General features: G+C 36.8%; 2 pseudogenes; both read right to left on the reverse strand.

Annotated features, from left to right (window-relative positions):
• Positions 1-1788: 1788 nt before the first annotated feature.
• LOC143642204 (melanoma inhibitory activity protein 2 pseudogene) lies at positions 1789-2301 on the reverse strand (annotated as a pseudogene).
• An 18-nt stretch (positions 2302-2319) lies between these two features.
• Positions 2320-3896, reverse strand: LOC143407907 (cTAGE family member 9-like; annotated as a pseudogene).
• Between the last annotated feature and the right edge of the window lie 14906 nt (positions 3897-18802).

An 18802-nucleotide genomic window follows, 5' to 3' on the forward strand; every position in this document is an offset into this window, starting at 1 on the left:
GGAACAGACTTTCACTTCTTTTCTCTTGAAGCAAAATCTTGTTAGAGGACTGTACCATGGTATTTCGCTATTTCCGTTCAAATTTCAACCTGAAATTCTATTCTTTCCAGTTGACTGGTATAAGACATGAACTATATGAGAAAATATTCACCAATAGTAGTTAGGGCAAAAGTAGTTCTGGATAACAATCAGTGAACGACCATCAATTCATTTTATACAGACCATAACAATGGAACTTTCACCCACTTGCTTAGAGCAAGTAATGTTTTATGCTGGCAAGTAAGGACTGATTTGACAACCAGTGTGACTCTTGACGGAAAACAGAATTATTAGTTTAAAAGTGTAGACTTTCTTTTTCAAGGCCTGAATTTTTTTTCATTTCTATTAATTTTGGGCTCAAGTATCAGGCAGATTCTTCACTGTGCTTCAAATGTAATAAAGCTGCTTCTTATTTTTAAGAAGGAGGTTATACTACTGTGTTTATTTTAGTTTTAAATGTATACTTTAAACACATGCACACACACATTTAGAGAGCATATTTAACATTTGAATAAAGCTTTAACTATAGTTAGGGTATTTTTAATACATGTTCTTCCTTGGTCTCTAGTGGGGAAACCTTGTTCAAAGTGTTCTCTGTGGGTTGGTGCCAGTTGGCCAATTGTCACATGTTGGCAATGATATAGAAGTTGAGAGTGAGCATTTAAAAAATTTTAAAGTAGTTTGGCAGAGTCATTTTATGAGTATCAAATCTAAGAATACCAAAAACTGAGAATTAGGTGTCTAATTCTTATTTCAGTGTTCTAATAATTCATGTGTATTTTACAAATATCTCCCCCCAAAACAAAGACTAGTTAAACCCATATCAGTGAACCATAGCAGAATGCAATTCTGAATTTCATGAAAATGGGCATAAAATATAAAAGACAGGGACTGGGGTTGTGGGTCAGTGGCACAGCGCTCACTTAGCACATGCAAGGTACTGAGTAGGATCCTCAGAACCACATAAAAATTAATTAATTAATTGAGTGACTAATTAATTAAAGGTAGAAGAAGAACTCAAAGATGAAGAACACGAAGAAGAATAGGAAAAAGAAGAAGAAGAAGAAGAAGTCAAGAAGAAGAAGAAGAAGAAGAAGAAGAAGAAGAAGAAGAAGAAGAAGAAGAAGAAGAAGAGGAGGAGGAAGAAGAAGATGTTATCAACGATGACTCAGGGAAAATGGGAACAGAGTGAGTTTAAATTGAGGTTTCCAATTCCAAAATGTTTCCTGAGAACTGCAACTTTCTTTACATTTGAGATCTCCTACTTCCATGACATGTTTAGTAGTGTTTTCTGGTTTACTCTTAATATGCTGTAGTTATTCTTTTATGGAAAAACTAGCTGACATGCCCCACAAGACTGTAAATCAATGAAAATCTTTCATTAAGCATAAAGTTCCTTTCACATTTGCTACAATCATAGTAAATATACTTCTTTGTATAAAGGGACTGCCTTTGTTGGGCATTTAAAATATCCCCAAAGGCTAGATGAGGTACCTAAAACTCCCATTGTTTATGGAATCGTGGATTAATCAAATTCAATGCTGTACTCTTTAGAGTAAAATAGAATGGAAATAATTTACTCATAAGATTCATATTTAAACCATCTTTATTTCCAAAATACTATCCTAAGAATTATAGTTTTATTTAGCTTCAATGGGAGCAAAAGTATAATCACTTAATTAAAAGCAGTTACTTAAAAAGTAAAAATGAGAAGTAAGTCAAATTACATTTGAAGAGAGATCAAAAACATCAGGTTTCTTGTTGATGTTCAGTAGCAGGCTCACTTCAAGGTGGAATGAAGCCTGAAGGGAACTCACTTCTACTTTCAGAATGCGGGGGTTTGGGGGAGGAAATCAAGCTCTTGGGGGAAGGTCATGAGGAAAATACCTCCATGTATAGACATCTGGCATTGGAAAAAAATGGAGGGGGTGGTGGGCCCGGTGGAAAATAATTTTGAGGTGCTCCATACCTGTTTCCTGGAGGAGGCAGAGGCAAAAATGGTCCTCTTCTCATGAACTGACTCCTTGGGTCCACAGGAAACAATTCACCTCTGACTGGAGGGAAAGGTGCCAACAATGAGCCAGAGCCAGTTGCTTGGTTTTCAGCAGGGAGAGATGAATCAGGCACATTGGAATCATCAAGATCAACTTTGGTCTCCTTTCTACTGGATTGACTTTCTGAAGACATAGGCCCATCCTCTTTATCCAAAGAAGGCATATTAGAACCTCTGAGTTCTGCTGGTCACGATGGTTTACCATAATTTGAATAACATCCACCTTGTCAAGGAGGACCCAATGGTGAGAGACCATTAAGGGAATGCTTTCTGCCCAATGCTGCATTTGAAACACCAAGTGCACAGGGATCTTCCTCTACAAGTTCAAATTGAAGCTCCCTTTCAGTTAACTTTTGTCCATTGTGAGCATTTTGTTTCATGAAATAATGGAGGTTTCTTTCAGCAATCCAAGCCGCCAACTCACTCTCATGTGCTTTTTTCTCAGAGTAAATAATCTTCCCCTGACAGGACTGAATGGTTCTCTCCAATTCTTCTTCAAGATATTTGGCTCACTTTCTGTAGGTCTCCAGCTCTTCCATTGTATGGCCCATCTCTTCTTTGACCTTGGAAAGTTTCTCCTCTTGCTCCACCCAGTAATTTTCCTCTACTCTGAGTTTCCCATGGAGTTTCATCATATTTTCTTGATAGCGTTCTATCATGACTTTAAATTTCTGCTGAAGGTTCTCATTCTCACCTTCAAGCCATGTATTTTCTGACAGCAAGGTTGCCTGTTCAGTCTTCAGACTTCTAATCTGTTCTCTAAGGTCTTCCTTTGTTTTCTCTACTTCAGATAAGAAAGCACAAGTTTGATATCTTTGTCCTTCTAAGGTTTCTAAGGAGGCCTTTAGCTTAGCACCATGAGCCAGTTTCTTCAAAGCTCCTTTTGGCTCATCATCCAAGTGAGCACCAATTCCTGATTCACTCCTCATTCCCCCTTTCAAGTTCCCAATGTCTGTTTGGGCTCCCGTGTTTGGAGAAGACATATCTTTCATCTTCAGCAAGCCTTCAGTCAGAGATTCCATATGATTTTCTTTATCACTTTGAACTTGTTCTGCATGGACTTGAGAGTCTTCCAATGTGGTGTTCTCTTTACATTGGACAAGTCCTTGTTCCCTCCATGCTTCAGCTTCTCCTTGTAAGATCGGTTTCTGACTTTGCTGAAGCTGGGAACTTACATCCAAAGCTTCTTTCATTGCCAGCTGAAGTCCTTCCTCACTCATTTGAAGCAGTCTCAGGTTTGTTTTAGTTTCAGCTATTTGTGATCTGAGGGATCCTGATTCACCTTCGAGGGACTTTATCCTTCTTGATATATCTGCCATGATTTCATCCTGTTTACAATGTTTGGCCTTCTGTTGTTTTAGTTCTTTTTCTAGAAAGAGTCTTTCATCCCCATGGCTAGGTTTGGACCTATGCAGCTTTTTATAGGTTGCCTCCAAATTTGGGGCTACTCTTGGCCCCTTCTCAAAACTGCCACCCTTTAAATTTGACTCTAAGCCTTCAAGCTCTTTTTGAAGAAGGTTAACTTTTTCAAGTAGTTCACATTTTTCTTCAATTCGTCCAGAAAGTTTTAGAGCCAGCTGTTTTTCTCTTCCCACATAAAGCCTGCTTCTAACACACTGAAAACTTCTCCACAAAAACAAGAGAAGAGCAAAAATCCAATAGCTCTACACATCACCAACTCCCACGGAACGCCATAAGGATTAGGGCCTGACTTCATGTCTTCAGACAATGCTGCCACAACCCTGCCTACTTCTTCCAGGACCACCCGCTAATATGGCTGAGGGGCAGTCCTTGGTGCCTCCATCATGTCAAGGTGGCTCTGGCTGTTGCCACCACAACACTGCCTGCCCAGGCAGGCCAACATAGGCTGTGGACATTCAGGTGTTTGGTCAGGAACTTAAACCTGCACCAGGCAATGGAGCAGACCACTGAAAACCCCTGCAAAGGGCGGGGAGGTTGTGATGGGGGGAGCCAAGATGAATGACTCCCAGGAGCCTTGTGGTGCTCAAGTGCCCATCAGGGGAGTCTTGGCCTCTTTCTTCCCTACCCAGTGCATCCTGAAGTGCCACAGTTTTAGGTCCCTTCCACTCCAGCCAGAGAGGAGTCCTCTCCATGCCACCTACCCCTGGGTTTGCTTTAGGCTAGGCCAAGATGGAGCTTCTTATGAAGTTTCTATACAGTCATAATACCACTCAGTTTGATGCCACACAAATTCTAAAGCTTTCTAAACTGTCTCAACAGATTTTAGGTCATATATTTATATTTTTACTGCTTGCCCTTTTGTTTTAATGACCCATTCCTTTCCCTGCCCTTGTCCTCTCCCTTTTTTCTTCCTTCCTTCATCCCTCTCTTCCTTTCTTCATTTTTTCCTTTTTTTCTTCCTTCCTTCCTTCCTCCCTCCCTTCATCCCTCCCTTCTGTTTTCTCCCTTCCCTCCCTTTTCTTTTCTTGCAGTACTGGGGTTTAAACTCCAAGGCCTTCTGCATGCTAGGTCAGTTCACTACCACTGAGCTACATCCCCAGACATGCTGACTCTTTCTATGAAGGTCATTTGAATTATTTATAAAGGAAAAAACTCTCAAGTTATACTACTTTCAAAGTAATTTTAGAAGAGTTGGTCACATGGGCACAAATCAGTTATGACAAGTCATTTTTAAAAAGCACAGTATATCTAATGTTCCTAAGAAGAAAGAGTTTAAAACTTTAGTTCTAGTTTTCCATGTAAGTTTTTCTAGTCTACTCTTTATTGAAAAGTCTTTGGAACCTTTTTCTCAGATGTTCTTTGACTTCTCATGGCTTAAAAACATCTAAGCAAGCTGGTCATTATAAATATATAGCACAAGAAGGCCAGCTAGGACCCACGGAAAAGGATTTAGCTCCTGAAGGTGAATGATGTTGTTGTTAGGATACAGGGTTCATTGTTTCATGTATGAAAAAGACATCCAAACATATATTTCCCTCCCTTGATATGCTTGAATTGTTGATGAGTCAGATCTAAAGTTCGAAGGAAAAGATTCATAAGTAGTCACTGGTTTTCTGAATGTCTCTAAATACATGACAAGAGAAACCAGAATATACTCCAAGATTTTGTCTTGGTATTGACAGTTCCACTGGTAACAAGTTTTTTTAATACATCAAAGCTTTTATGGAAAATCTCACAGAGCTATGGCAACATGGTTTCTAATAAACAAGATCAGGAAAGTGCTGTAGAGAAATTATTTTTCTGGAAGTGAAAAATAACATTATTTAGACAATGTTGTATTAATTATATTAATCCTTAGAGGACATTCTAATTTATATACTTCCTGATTTTCCAGTTAGTTCCTCTTCAATGACTACCCCTATCCATTTTATGAAGACTTTTACTTTTATACTTTTTTCCTTATTCTATAACTATAACCTTTTATTTAATTTTTATTTGTATTTTCTCTTTTATTCTCTTTGTGTTTCTGTTTTATTTTGTCAATTGAATATTATTTTTTCTGTTGACAGTGTAAAGGTGGGGTGAGCGTCGGAGGAAGAGACCTCCAAGAGACTGTCTCATGCAACAGCAAAGGGTTTATTGGGGGTCCAGCATGCTGGGGCTCAGAGCTCACTTGAATAGAGCAGAGAGCCCTGAGAACAGCTTAAGCAGAGCTTATATACTTTCCTTGGAGAGGGCAGGGAGGGAAGTTTATTGATGGGTCAGGGCGAGTGGGCAGTTTGCGTGCAACCGGGTGAGGGAGTTGGGGACAGCACATTCTGGGAACAAGATTAGCAAACAGTTCTCAAGATTTCAACAGTGTTTTGTTAAGCATATAGAAAAACAGGGAGTGACAAGTACCTATTTTATTAACCTTTCAGACAGAATCAAAAGTTCAGAAATTTCAGAATTTTAAGGAATTTTAACAACCATCAAGTCTTCAGTATGTGTTTGACGTGCCGGCCAAATGATAGTTTTGAGGATGACCTGAAACTTAAATATATTAAAGGGACTTTTCTGGGTACAAACAACTATGACAATGAGATTTGAACTCCAGTTAATTACAACATAAAGATATCCATGAAAATTCAGCTTAGCAGAACTAATGAACAGAAAAAAAAAGTTTTTCATGGTTGAATGTCTTTATCTCCATTACAAAACAAATTTTATTTTACTCCTATTCTCTTCTTCTTTGTACTGGGGATCAAATCTAGCAGTGTTCTATAATTTAGCAACATTATCTCTGCCTAAGTTTCTCAATTGGTTTTGTACTTTTTTCAGTATCGGGAATTAAACCCAGAGGCACTTAACCACTGAGTCACATCAAAAACCTTTTTCTTTCTTTTTTTAAATTTTTGTTATTTTATTTAATTTTTTTTTGTACCAGGCACTGAAATCATGGGTGCATATCAACTAAGCCATATCCCCAGGGTTTTTATGCTTTACTTTTAGGTAGGGTCTCACTAGGTTGTTTATAGCTCTTCTAAATTTCTGAGGCTGGATTTGAACATGCAATCTTCTTGACTAAACCTCCTAAACCACTGAGACTACAGTCATGTACCACCATACACCGTTTTGTTTTTTGTTTTTTGTTTTTTGTTTTTGGTGACAGGGAATCACTAAGTTGCTTAAGGGCTTACTAAATTTCTGAGGTTGCCTTAAAACTTGAGAATTTCCTGCCTTGGCCTCCTGAGCTGCTGGTATTACAGATATGCACCATCATGACAAGAAGTTGGTTGGCCTCACCATCCCAACTTACTAAAATTATAGACATACACCATCATGCCTGGTGCTTGCTGAGCAAGTGTGAAGTACTGGGTTCAATTCTCAGCACCACATATAAATAAATAAATAAAAATAAAAGTCCATCCACAGCATATACATCCATGTATATATATGTATCTTGCTTCAGGTATATATACCTATACTTCAAATTTGTTTCTAATTATGAAATTAACTTTTGTTAATAACACTTATTAACATTTGTTAATAACACTGGCCATTAAACCCATGCTATTATAATTAGGCTTCATGAAACTGGATAATGAACTAAAAGTAATGTATGTGTCCTGGTCTCAGGGTAGTACAAATCTTCAGTTATTTACATTATATGCCATGTACCTTTGATTTGCAACTGTAAATTATGTCCTTCAAGTAGGAAGTAAAAGTGAGGGTAAATGACATGTAGACCAGATTTTTTCACCTAAGATCTATGTGTTGATTTTGTAATTTAAAGAACTATTAGATAATTTATTAATTCATTTTGAGTAAATTGCAGGTATTAAGTCCTTTTTTGGGTCTTAGTGATTGACCCTATTGACATTTTACCAATGAGTCACATCCTGAGCATTTTCAGTTTTAAGACAGGATCTCTCTATATTGCATAGGGCTTCACTAAGTTGCTGAAGTTGGACTCCAACTTGCAATCCTCCTGGCTCAACCTCTAACATTTCTGTGATTACAGTAGTGTGCCATTGCACCCCTACAGTTATTTGATCTTAAGAGAGCACAGTTGGAAATAGAATGACCTTGCTTAGCTGGCTTTGTATTTGTAATCCTCTGGCCTCAGCCTCCAAAATTGCCAGTTTTATAGATGTATGATAAATTGTGTAATTTCCATCTTTATGAATTGCTCATATAACTAATGTGTACATAGTATGTCAGGGAACTTTATGCTCAAGATCTTATTTCTCAGGTTTCATTTTGTCTTTAGTTAATGTCTTTTGACTACTTTTTTTTTTATACATCTAGCTTTTTATGCATAGCTTCTTTTGTTTAAAAACTTGGCTATGAGCTAAAGATGATTTTTTTTTACTTTAACACAGCCCTGTGCCTTGGTATGTTAGAGTAAGACCCAGGACCTATGCAATAGCATAGGTAAGAGAGATTGCCAACACTGAACTAGAGTAAAAGCAGGAGTGAGGAGGCTGAGGAGCTCAGAGAACTAAGGAGTAAGTGAGACTGAGCACACTAATCAACAGGCAGATCAAGTTTATATTCTATATAAAATATATGGACAATACAAGAAAGCACATGTGTGAAGTAGTAGAAGATATAATTAATTATGTGGAATTTATATTCACTCAGAAAACAGCAACAACAATCAGTAGAATAGTAACAGAATGTTAATTAGCACATGATAGAAGTTCATTTTAACAATAAGAAATATATACAATACAAGGTTAAAAATTGCTATTAGATATCTCTTCAAAAAAGATAAATAGACAAATATGGTAAGGCATGCTTGTAATCCCAGGACTGGGGGCTGAGGCAGGAGGAGTATAAATTGGGGGCAAGCCTAATAAACTTAGAAAAATCCTCTGTCACTATAAAAAAATCAAAAGGACTAGGGATGTAATTCAGTGGTAAAAGACTGCTGGGTGCCATCTGTGTTCCAAAAATGCAAGAGAGAGAGAGAGAGAGAGAGAGAGAGAGAGAGAGAGAGAGAGAGAGAGAAGAGAGACAGAAAGAGAGACAAGGAGAGAAAGGAGAAATGAGAGAGAGAGAGAGAACCAAGATTAAAAATGCACATTTGTACATGGTTGTGGCAAAACAGTGAAACACCTGACATGCTTATGTAAGATCTTGGGTTTGATCTCAATTAGTGTACACACACACACACACACACACACACACTCACAAAAAGTGCATGCATTTCCATAGAATATTTTATCACCACGCCTGTGGAATGCATTGTAGTATTTTCATATTTCTCACATGGTAAGAAATTAAAAATGTACTATTGATTATTAGTTTTTCTAAACTGAGACATCAGCCATTACTCAAAATTATTTTAAGTTCTTTCTAAAAGCTTCAGAAGAACTCTCCTGAGTATATTATTCCCCTTTGTGATGTACACAATATGGACACAGATCCTGCTTTTTTGGTATGTCTCTATCTAAAACCTCAGCGAGGGCTGGGATTGTGGCTCAGTGGTAGATTGCATGTCTAGCACGTGTGAGGGCCTGGGTTCCATCCTCAGCACCACATAAAAATAAATAAAATAAATGTATTGTGTTCAACTACTTCTAAAAAAATAAATATTTAAAAAATCCTCAGAGTAAGAAAATTTGCACGTAATATGTGATATAGTGAAAAAATTGGGGATTTGCAGACATGCATAGTTGATTCTGAATTCTATCTGGTCTGCTTAATAACTGTGGATATTCAAACACGTTTCTTTCCTTCAAACCCTTATATAAGCTTCATGTATAAAATAGGGTAGAATGATATAGAGTGCATGATATCAGCAATTATTCCTTCTTTCCTATACTTATAAACTAGATTTTTCATCTTCATTTGTTAAATTGCAGAATCTGTTTCCAAGTCCTTAGATCTAATATTTTTTCTTTCCTTTTTACGGAGGGGTTGGAGTACCAGGGATTGAACTCAGCAGCACTTGGCTATGAAGCCACATCCCCAGCCCTATTATATGTTTTATTATAGACAGGGTCTCACTAAGTTTCTTAGTTCCTCAGCATTGCTGAGGCTCATTTTTAACAACCCTCCTGCCTCAGTCTTCTGAGCCTCTTTGATTACAGTCATGCACCACTGTGCCTGACATTTTTTTTATTTATTGTGGCCCATAGGAACCTGTAAAGATGAAAGTGAATAGTATGGTACTTACACTCAAAAGGTCTTGATTTCTTTTGATTTTACTTTTCAAACCCTGCTATGTCCAAAATAGCAAGCCTACATTAGAGGAGGAGTTAGCGAATCAAGTTGCCCCTCTGAAGTTCAGCAGCCATCAGCTAACTGTTTCTATCAGAAAAATCCAGATAAGACCAGCATGAATTAATAAACCAGCCCAATCATGATCTAATAAGCTCTAGAGTGACTCACCCACCAATTATAATTGGAAACCAAAATTCTGTCACATATTTTTAGAAAATTCTGTGGAAAAAAGCAGTTGCCTTATTGTTACTATTTTTCCTTTTTTCTAAGTAAAGTGTGGATGTTTATTGAGATGCTCTTAACTTATGCAGACATGTATACATCAGATTGATGCTAAAACTCTCACAGTACCTCATACCAAGTGAGAAAATGATATCACAGCCTAGGCATTAGGACAAAGGCTAAGTTGCAAAATAAGATGTTTTTCTATAATATATTTAAGTTTTAGAGTCAAGGCTGTGAAAAGATATACTGAAATGAAACCTCCAACTCCTGTGATTCTCTCTTCCCTTTTATGTTGTCTGACATCTGAAATGGGAATAAATCTGTGTCTAGCATCTGATTAAAAAAATCATTATCTTCTGGATTCTGTCTTTTTTGGTCTTCCTTCTCTTTCTGAGGGCAGTGCCACTCTTGCTGTTTGGTTTTGCAGAAAAGCATCGATTAAAAAGTGTATACCTCTTGTATAAAGTGCAGGGGTCCAGGCTCTTTAACTCCCCGAGGTCAGAGGAGCCATAACTCTCCAAATGGAATGTGACCACTATGAACTAAGATGTGCTGGAGGCTTCAAATAGAGGGAGTTGTGAGGATGTAGTTCTAAATACATGTGTATTCTTCATTAGTAACTTTATATTTGTCACATAATAATAGTACTCAATATATTCAGTTTTTTTGGTTATAATAAATTTCAACTATGTCTTTTATTTATTTATTTTTGCATATACTAAAAAAGTTAAAACTACACCTGTGCCTAACATATTATTTGTTTTGGACATTAGGAGAATGCTTCCCAGTTGAGAGCTCCAACTGCCTTTTCAGAAAATAGATCAGAAAAGTTAAATAAAAGAAAATTATTGCCCAGTACATTGTTTCCAATAATGAACAATATGTGTGCATATAATTCATATGTTGATATCATCCTATATAAAAGACTAAATTTAAATATCCTACTGCCAGGCTAGACTCCATCACTTTAGGAAAAACTTGCCTTCAAAAAAAGCTGCTATCTGTACTCAATTCTAATCGCCTTAAAAGAAAAGTCAAGTAAATGCACCCAAGAACCTGCCTATTTTGACTCATTCTGGCCTCATTCATTCCTGGAGTAGATGCCATCTACTGGCATTTGGATAGTAGGTTCAGTGGATTCAGACTAAGAGGGCAGAAGTTTTCAATCAGATGCTCTTGGATAATAATTGTTCAATCTGACATATGATAAATGCAAAAGGCATAACTTACACCATCTGATTGAGTTTTAATTTCTGGTGCTTGTCATTCTTTCATATTCATTTCTAGGCTTCCTTCTCAATGCTCAGGGAACCCAGGTTCTGCTTCGACCCAGAAGATGAAAAATCTTTAGAGAGAATGCAAGTCACCTTGAAAGCCAGGCAATAGTGACTGCAGGGTTTTGAGACCATATCTGTACACTGGAAAGAGAGACCATTTGAAAGAAATTTCAAACAGCAATTGCTATGGCTGGAAGTGGTTTTGGTAGATGGGAACTGCCCAGCATAGTCTCCAGTATATGCAAAAATGAATCATCTTATAGAGAAGTTCATTCTCAGTGTCCTAAGGCCAATTCAGTGGGAAATATGTCAGCAGCTGAAATTCTGGACATTCTGTCCCATCCAATCATGGTACCTTCAGGCATGAAGCGTATGTGGACAGCTTTGTTTTGGAAGCATGACATCTCCCCAGATTTTATGGTACCTATTTTACTTAATAATGGCCCAAAAACATATGAATAGTGGTGCAAAGGAGGCACCAGGGCATAAAACATGAAGGAAAGATTAACTCTTGTACTCTGTGACAGCACAGGAGGTACCTAAAAAAATCATTTTTGTGCATGGAGGTTGATAGTTTTCATGATTTCAGACATCTCTTGGGGATCTTGAAACATCTATACCCTGGGATCCAGGGTGAAGAGAGGCTGTGTTATAACTTTTTTGAGTGATTCCAATATAGGAAGAGGCGGTGGTGGTATTTTTCTCTTGGTGTTAGTTCAAGAAATTCTTAGCAAAATTTTGCATATCTGATTACTCTCATGTGACTAGAGATATGAAAATGATTTCCTTAATGTTTTGTGAACAAGAGTTCAAATTCTTAATAGCAATAGGTAAAGAAAAAGAACTGATGAAGTAGTAGTGAAATGAGCACTTTGAGCTGAATTTAAGTCATGCAGGTTTTAAAGGTACTATCCAAATTTCTCACAGTGCTTTTCAAATGACATTGAAAATTCTTGGTTTAATTCTTGGTATGAAACTGGAAGTTAAAAGCACATCTCTCTTTGCTTCCTTTTCTCATCTTACACATTAACCCTGAAAGTAAAACCCATCCTGTGTACCACTCTTCAAAGTTGCTGTTTGTCAGAAGGTACTGGAGATCCAGACCTTCTTTCTTGTTATTCTGAGAAAAGAATGATGCTGACAATGCCTGCTGAAGGGAGGGTCCTGCACTCAGAGTCTAGGTCAGAGAAGGAGGTGTACAGCACCAAAGACAGATATTTTGCCCTCTGCATCCTCCAAATGTGTATCATTTTACATGGCAAAGCTATGCAATGTATCTAGAAGTGTGTGTTTCTGCACATATATGCATGTGTGTATCGACAGACAGTATACACATTTTATTTCATTTTGAACTTTGGTAATTAGATTTGATAATTTCAATTTGATAATTAGATAATTAGATTATTTTATTTTCATATATTATAACATATTATGGGGTGAAAGGCTTGGGTTCTTATCAGTGTCTCAAGTAAAATCATGATACTATGATACTAATTTTTAGAGTAATATTTTTGTGTGTGTGTGTGGTGCAGGGGTTAGAACACAGGGCTTTGTGCATGCAAGGCAAGCACTCTACCAACTGAGCTATATCCCCAGCTAGATAAAGATTTGTAATGAAAATAAAATATCTCATGTTGGAGAAGTGAACATATATGTTTTTATCTCCAAGTGGGGTAGTTTCAGTAGGAGAATGAAAGGTGAATCTTGTTTCATATCTATATATCTTAACTAAAAATATTTATGGAAGTAATATTTAGGTTTGGGACTTATCTCTTTGCTCTAATGGTTTTATTGCTCTACTTTCTTTGAAGCTATCTTCTTAGAAGTTTCTGCTGATATTGAGCATTCTTATACTACCACAAAGGATATGTTGAAGAAAGAGAGACAATTTAGATCATATGTCTAGAGGTTGCACATGTGAGTGTAGGGTAACATATCAGTTTAGTTTGCCCTAGATTTTTCCTGTTTTAGCAGTTAATATTTTTTTTAGTTCCTGGGAAGATCAAGGTGGTTGGCCATCCTTTTTGTTTACTGCTCCTGGGGGTGTAAAACTTGCCTTGTTGTATTTGCATTATCTTTACTACTGTCAAAGTTTTATTTCTAAGGAACTAAAAGCTAATTATCCTATCAATGCTAAACAAGGCTGAAATATTTTGTGAACAGAACTGAATTTATTTCCAAAGTATTTTTCTCAGTAATGTATCATATCCCTGCAGCAGTACTTACTATTAATTCCACTTATATAACATTATTGAAATTAGCAGATGACAGGTTCTTGGGAGTTAGGTAGGGAGGACCAAAGGTGAGTGGATTAGGGAAGGACAGCCCAAGGGAGCCTTGTGGCCATGGAAATACTCTGCCTTTACTGTTTCACAGCAGCATTCTGGTCAGTTATCCAGTTGTGATTTTGCAGGCTGATACCATTTCAGGAAATTTTGTAAAGAGGATACATCATCTCTGAACTATTATTTCTTAAATACCAGTGAATCTCCTCCATTCCCTGTAGATACGGGGAATGGAAGAGAAATGTGACACTTGCTAACAGTATTAGAAAAGTTTTTATTTCCAGGTTGGGTCTGTGGCTTAGTGGCAAAATTGCTAGCCTAACAAGTGTAAGGCATTGGGTTTGATCCTTAGCACCACATACATAAATAAGCAAATAAAATAAAGGAATTCTGTCCATCTACAACTACAAAAAAAAAAAAAATAAGAAAAAATGTTTTATTCCCAAAGTCTGGATGGTTTCCAGAAGGAAACTCCTCTAGAAACTCTTTATAGCTGTTCCTGGACAGGGAGTGTATTAAAAGCTTTGAGACCATAGATACTCATTGTGGTGACAGCACAGCTACTGCTTAATTTCTGTTTGATGTTGTGCATGCCGTGTTCAGCATATTAGTACTATTTCAAAATGTAGAGGCTTCTGAGTATTTCTTAGGGATGCGATGTGCCTTCTCAGTGCCCTAAAGAGCAGTGAAGTGAAAGGGAAGGTGTGGTTAGTACAGTCTGGTGGTTCAGAACCTGGTCTCAGACACCACACCAGGGTTCATGCCATAGCTCTACCTCCTCTTGGTTGTATGATCTTTGGCAAATCAGTTATTGGTTTTGGCTTCAGTTCTTAAATGCAGCATGAGATCAGAGAAGTCAGTTGTGTCTCTATCATAAGGGTGGTGTGGAGAATAATTGAGACAATGAGTGCATTTCACGAGTGCTCTGCAGATGCCAACTTTTCTTCAGTTATTATTGGAAGCAGGTGCAGGAAAACAAAGAGATATATTTCTTCTTTCTTTTCAACAATGATGATTTGTAGAAAGACTCTTAGCCTTTCATAACTTGGTTTTCTTCTGTGGAATCCCAGTATGTCTTAGGAGATGACAGGTCAACAAGCTTCTTGGTTCCAAATGCCTGGATCCTGAAGTGAACTTTCTAGAGGCAATAAAGCCATGACTGAAAATACAGGTTAGTATATTAATTTGTGTCTTTTTTATTTTATCTTTTGATAAAATTAATGGCAACCATTAATGTTTTTATGGTTGATAGCTTTGCATTTTTCAGATATTTTTTCTTAATTTAAAAATTATTTATTATAATTTGTTACACATGATAGCAGAATGCATTTAAATTCATAGTACATATATATAGGACAATTTTTCTTTTCTCTGGTTGCACACAAAGTGGAGTCACAGCATTTGTGCCTTCATACTTGTACTTAGGGTAATGATTTCCATCATTCCACCATCATTCCTATGTCATGCCCCCTCTCTTTCCTTCCCTTCCCTTTGCCATATCTAAGGTTCCTCCATTCCTCTCATGCTTTCTCCATGAGAAAATTATGAATTTTCACATTATGAATTTTTCACATTATGAATCAGCATCCTTATATGAGAGAAAACATTTGGCCTTTGGTTTTTTGGGATTGGCTTGCTTCACTTAGCATTATATTATCCAACTTCATTCATTTACCTGAAAATGCTATGATTTTATTCTCTTTTAATGCTGAGTAATGTTCCATTGTGTGTGTGTGGGGGGGGGGAGAGGCAGGAGATCTTGCATGGGTTAGCAGCCAGGACCCTGCTCTAAAACTGAGGCCTAGCAAACTGTGAAGGCATGGCACCTGGGATTGCTGTGTAGGAGCAGCTGTTGGGGGTCTTCTAATAACTTGCAGAGAGACAGTATTTCTACTACTTGAATCCCAGATCACAGAGCGACACAGAATTCAACCTCCCTCTAGCCCACCATCTTGAATCCCCCCAGAATATCATATATTTAATGTCACAAAGAAGTGGCATATTGAACTAGATATTTCTATAGGCAATATGCTTTTAGGTGCCTTCGTGTCTTTTCTTGATTGTGATTGGTTTTCCATCTTTTTAAATTGCTGAATGGCTTTTTAGTGGATGGACGTGTCAGAGTGATATGATTAGTAAGTAGGCCGATGGCTACTGAAAGATATCGTGGTTACTTTCTTTTCTTAAAATCACGAATGAGGAAGCTATGAGCCTTTGCCTGTAGGTGTTTTGTGGACATAGACTTTCAAACCATTGGGTAAACAGCTAGAAATGTAACTAATAGGCCATAGTTAAGATTATGTTCAGTTTTTCAAGAAAACACCAAACTATCTTCCAGAGTGGCGATACAGTTCTGTGATTTCAACAGCAGTGTTATGAGAGTTTCTCCTATTTCTTCTCCTCATCAGCACTTGATATTGTCAAGTTTGGGATTTTGTTCATCCTGACAGGTGTTTTTCATTTGCAGCTCCCTAATGACATGGGATATTCAGCATCTTTTCCTAGTTACCTTTGGAAAGTCTTTAAAAAAGATTTCCTTTTTTTTAGAAACTTACTCAGATTTTTCATTCATTTACAAAACAAATTTATTCTACTAAAATGGATATGTGATAAATTTCACATGTTTCATGAACCACTTGTAAATTCTGTCTTATGTTTGCATTCATGAAACCATCACCACAATCAAGATAGGGATTATTGATGCCATCACCCAAAACATTCTCTTTTGTACTTTTCTTCTTTTAGTTTCCCCCTCCACCCAGAAACAACCACGAAGTGGCTTTTTGTCATTACAGACTGATTAATAGTTTAGAATTTAGACAAATTAGTAGTCAGAGCCCTAGTCTGCATGATGGGTAAACTGGCACACTCAAATTGTCTCTCAGCCCTAGTTCACTCATCTGTAAAATTAGCATTTCACTAATCAGGCCATAAGAATACCAGGAAGATTAGAATCAAGCACCTAAGCAACCTAGAGCATCGATTGACAATTATTGGATGTTCAACTTCTGGAAATCAGTGTTATCAGCCACAGTTTGAATTGATGATGCAGAGTTCATTTGGGAGTCTACAGCTCCACAGGGCCTGTCTATGTCCAAGAGCTGGTATCTCCTGTAACTGAGAAGACATCCAACATTTTCAAGATCTTTTTATTTTATGTTTTATTAAAAATTGAGATTAAATTCTAATGATAATGACCATTTAAATATCTGATTTAATTATACTTAATATATTGTGATGGAATCACCACCTTTTCTTGTTTCAAATGTTTTATTTATTTATTATCTTTATTTATTTTTATGTGGTGCTGAGGCTCAAACCCATTGCTTCACACGTGCAAGGAAGATGCTCTACCACAGAGCTAAAGCCCCAGTTCTGCTCCAAATGTTTAATCACCTCAAAGAAAATGGTGTATGAAGTCACCAACTCATGCCCTCCCTGCAGCCACCTTTTTACCTTCTGATCCTGTGGCTTCCATATTCTTACTATTTCATATGAATGCAGTTATACAATCTGTTATTTTTCATGTTTTGTTTTGTTTAGTTAGCTTAATATTTTTAAAATTTGTCCATATTGTAGCATGAATCAATATTTTATTCCTTTTTATGGCAGATCAATATTCTTCTATATACATATGTATTACTTAATACATAGTTTTATGTTCCTACTTATTAATATATTCATATATTTATACATATAAACACATACTCACATGTCCACACACACCACATTTATTCATTCTTCTGTTGATGGATGTTTGGGATTTTACATTTTTCCTAGTGTGAATGGGTTTGCTGTGAATATTCATGTACAGATAAATGTTTAGTAATCTGTTTTCTATTAATATGTGTTTATAGCTAAGAGTGGAAATGGTAGGTCATATGATAATTTCATGATTAACTTTTTTAGAAACCATCAAATTATTTTGTATGCTTACCGTACCATTTACTTTTTTATCAGAAATATATGGGTGTCAAATTTTTACATATAATTACCAACAATTTATTTTACTATTTAAAAAAATTATAACCATCCTAGTGTGTGTAAAATTGTTTTTCTTTCTTTTCTTTTTGATACAGGGGAATGAGCCCAGTGAGTGTCTATCTCTGAGCTATATCCTCAGGCTTTTATGGGTGGCAGGGACATGGTCTTATTAAGTTACCCAGGATGATCTTAAAATTGTGACCTCTTGCCTAAACCTAAGGAGTAGTTTGGATTATAGATATGCACCATAATTTTTGGTTGATAGAATATTTTGGCGGGGAGGACCGCCAGGTATGGAACCAGGGATGCATAAACATTGAGCTACATCCCAGCCCTTTTTAATTTAGATAGTAGAGGATAGGAATGATAGCAGAATACAACAGTTACTAATATGGCATTATGTAAAAATGTGGATGTGTAACCGATGTGATTCTGCAATCCGTATTTGGGGTAAAAATGGGAGTTCATAACCCACTTGAATCTAATGTATGAAATATGATATGTCAAGAGCTTTGTAATGTTTTGAACAACCAATTAAAAAAAAGAAAATTGGCAAAGATCATTAATAGGCAGTTTTCAGAAAAAGAAATATAAATGGCTAACACAAGAAGATTATCAATCACACTTAAAATTAAGGAAGAAGAGATAACAAAATGCCATTTTTCATCTAAGAGTCTTTTTTCATTGAAGGTGAAAAGATTGATAATAACCAGGGAATGTAGAAAAATGGACAATCTCTATGTGGGAGACCATCCTCGCACGTGATTTGAGTTACCTCCCAGGCTGGATGAGAGGCGTTGGACACAGCGGTGTTAAAGCCATCCCACACCCTGTCCCAGGTATGAGGGCTTGTCCGTGCAGAGGTGTGCCTAGCCACTGATCTGAAGACCCAATCAATGGCCCTGACCTTGGGATGCTGCTCCCCTTAACCTTCATTGGATGGAATTTTCCCTTGAATTTTTTGTTCCCCAATAAAAGCTCACTCCCTGGCAAAAAAAAAATTAAAAAAAAAATTAATTTAGACACATTGTCTTGCTAAGCTGCTTAGTTTCTAAGTTACTGAGCCTGGCTTTGAACTTGCCAACCTCCTTACTCTGCCTTATAAGTTACTGAGATTATAGGCATGTACCACCATACTTGGCTAGAAAACATTTTAAAAATATTACAACATAGGTACTTTCAGACAGAAAAGGGGGCATTGCATCTATAACAGAACTTCACTGAAAAAATTTTTAATGATGAAAAAAAGTAAATATCCTTAGAATAAATGTCTGAGATATAGGATAATATTAAAATATAAAATT

The sequence above is a fragment of the Callospermophilus lateralis genome, chromosome 10 (assembly GCF_048772815.1).
Source record: "Callospermophilus lateralis isolate mCalLat2 chromosome 10, mCalLat2.hap1, whole genome shotgun sequence".
NCBI classification, from domain to species: Eukaryota; Metazoa; Chordata; class Mammalia; order Rodentia; family Sciuridae; genus Callospermophilus; species Callospermophilus lateralis.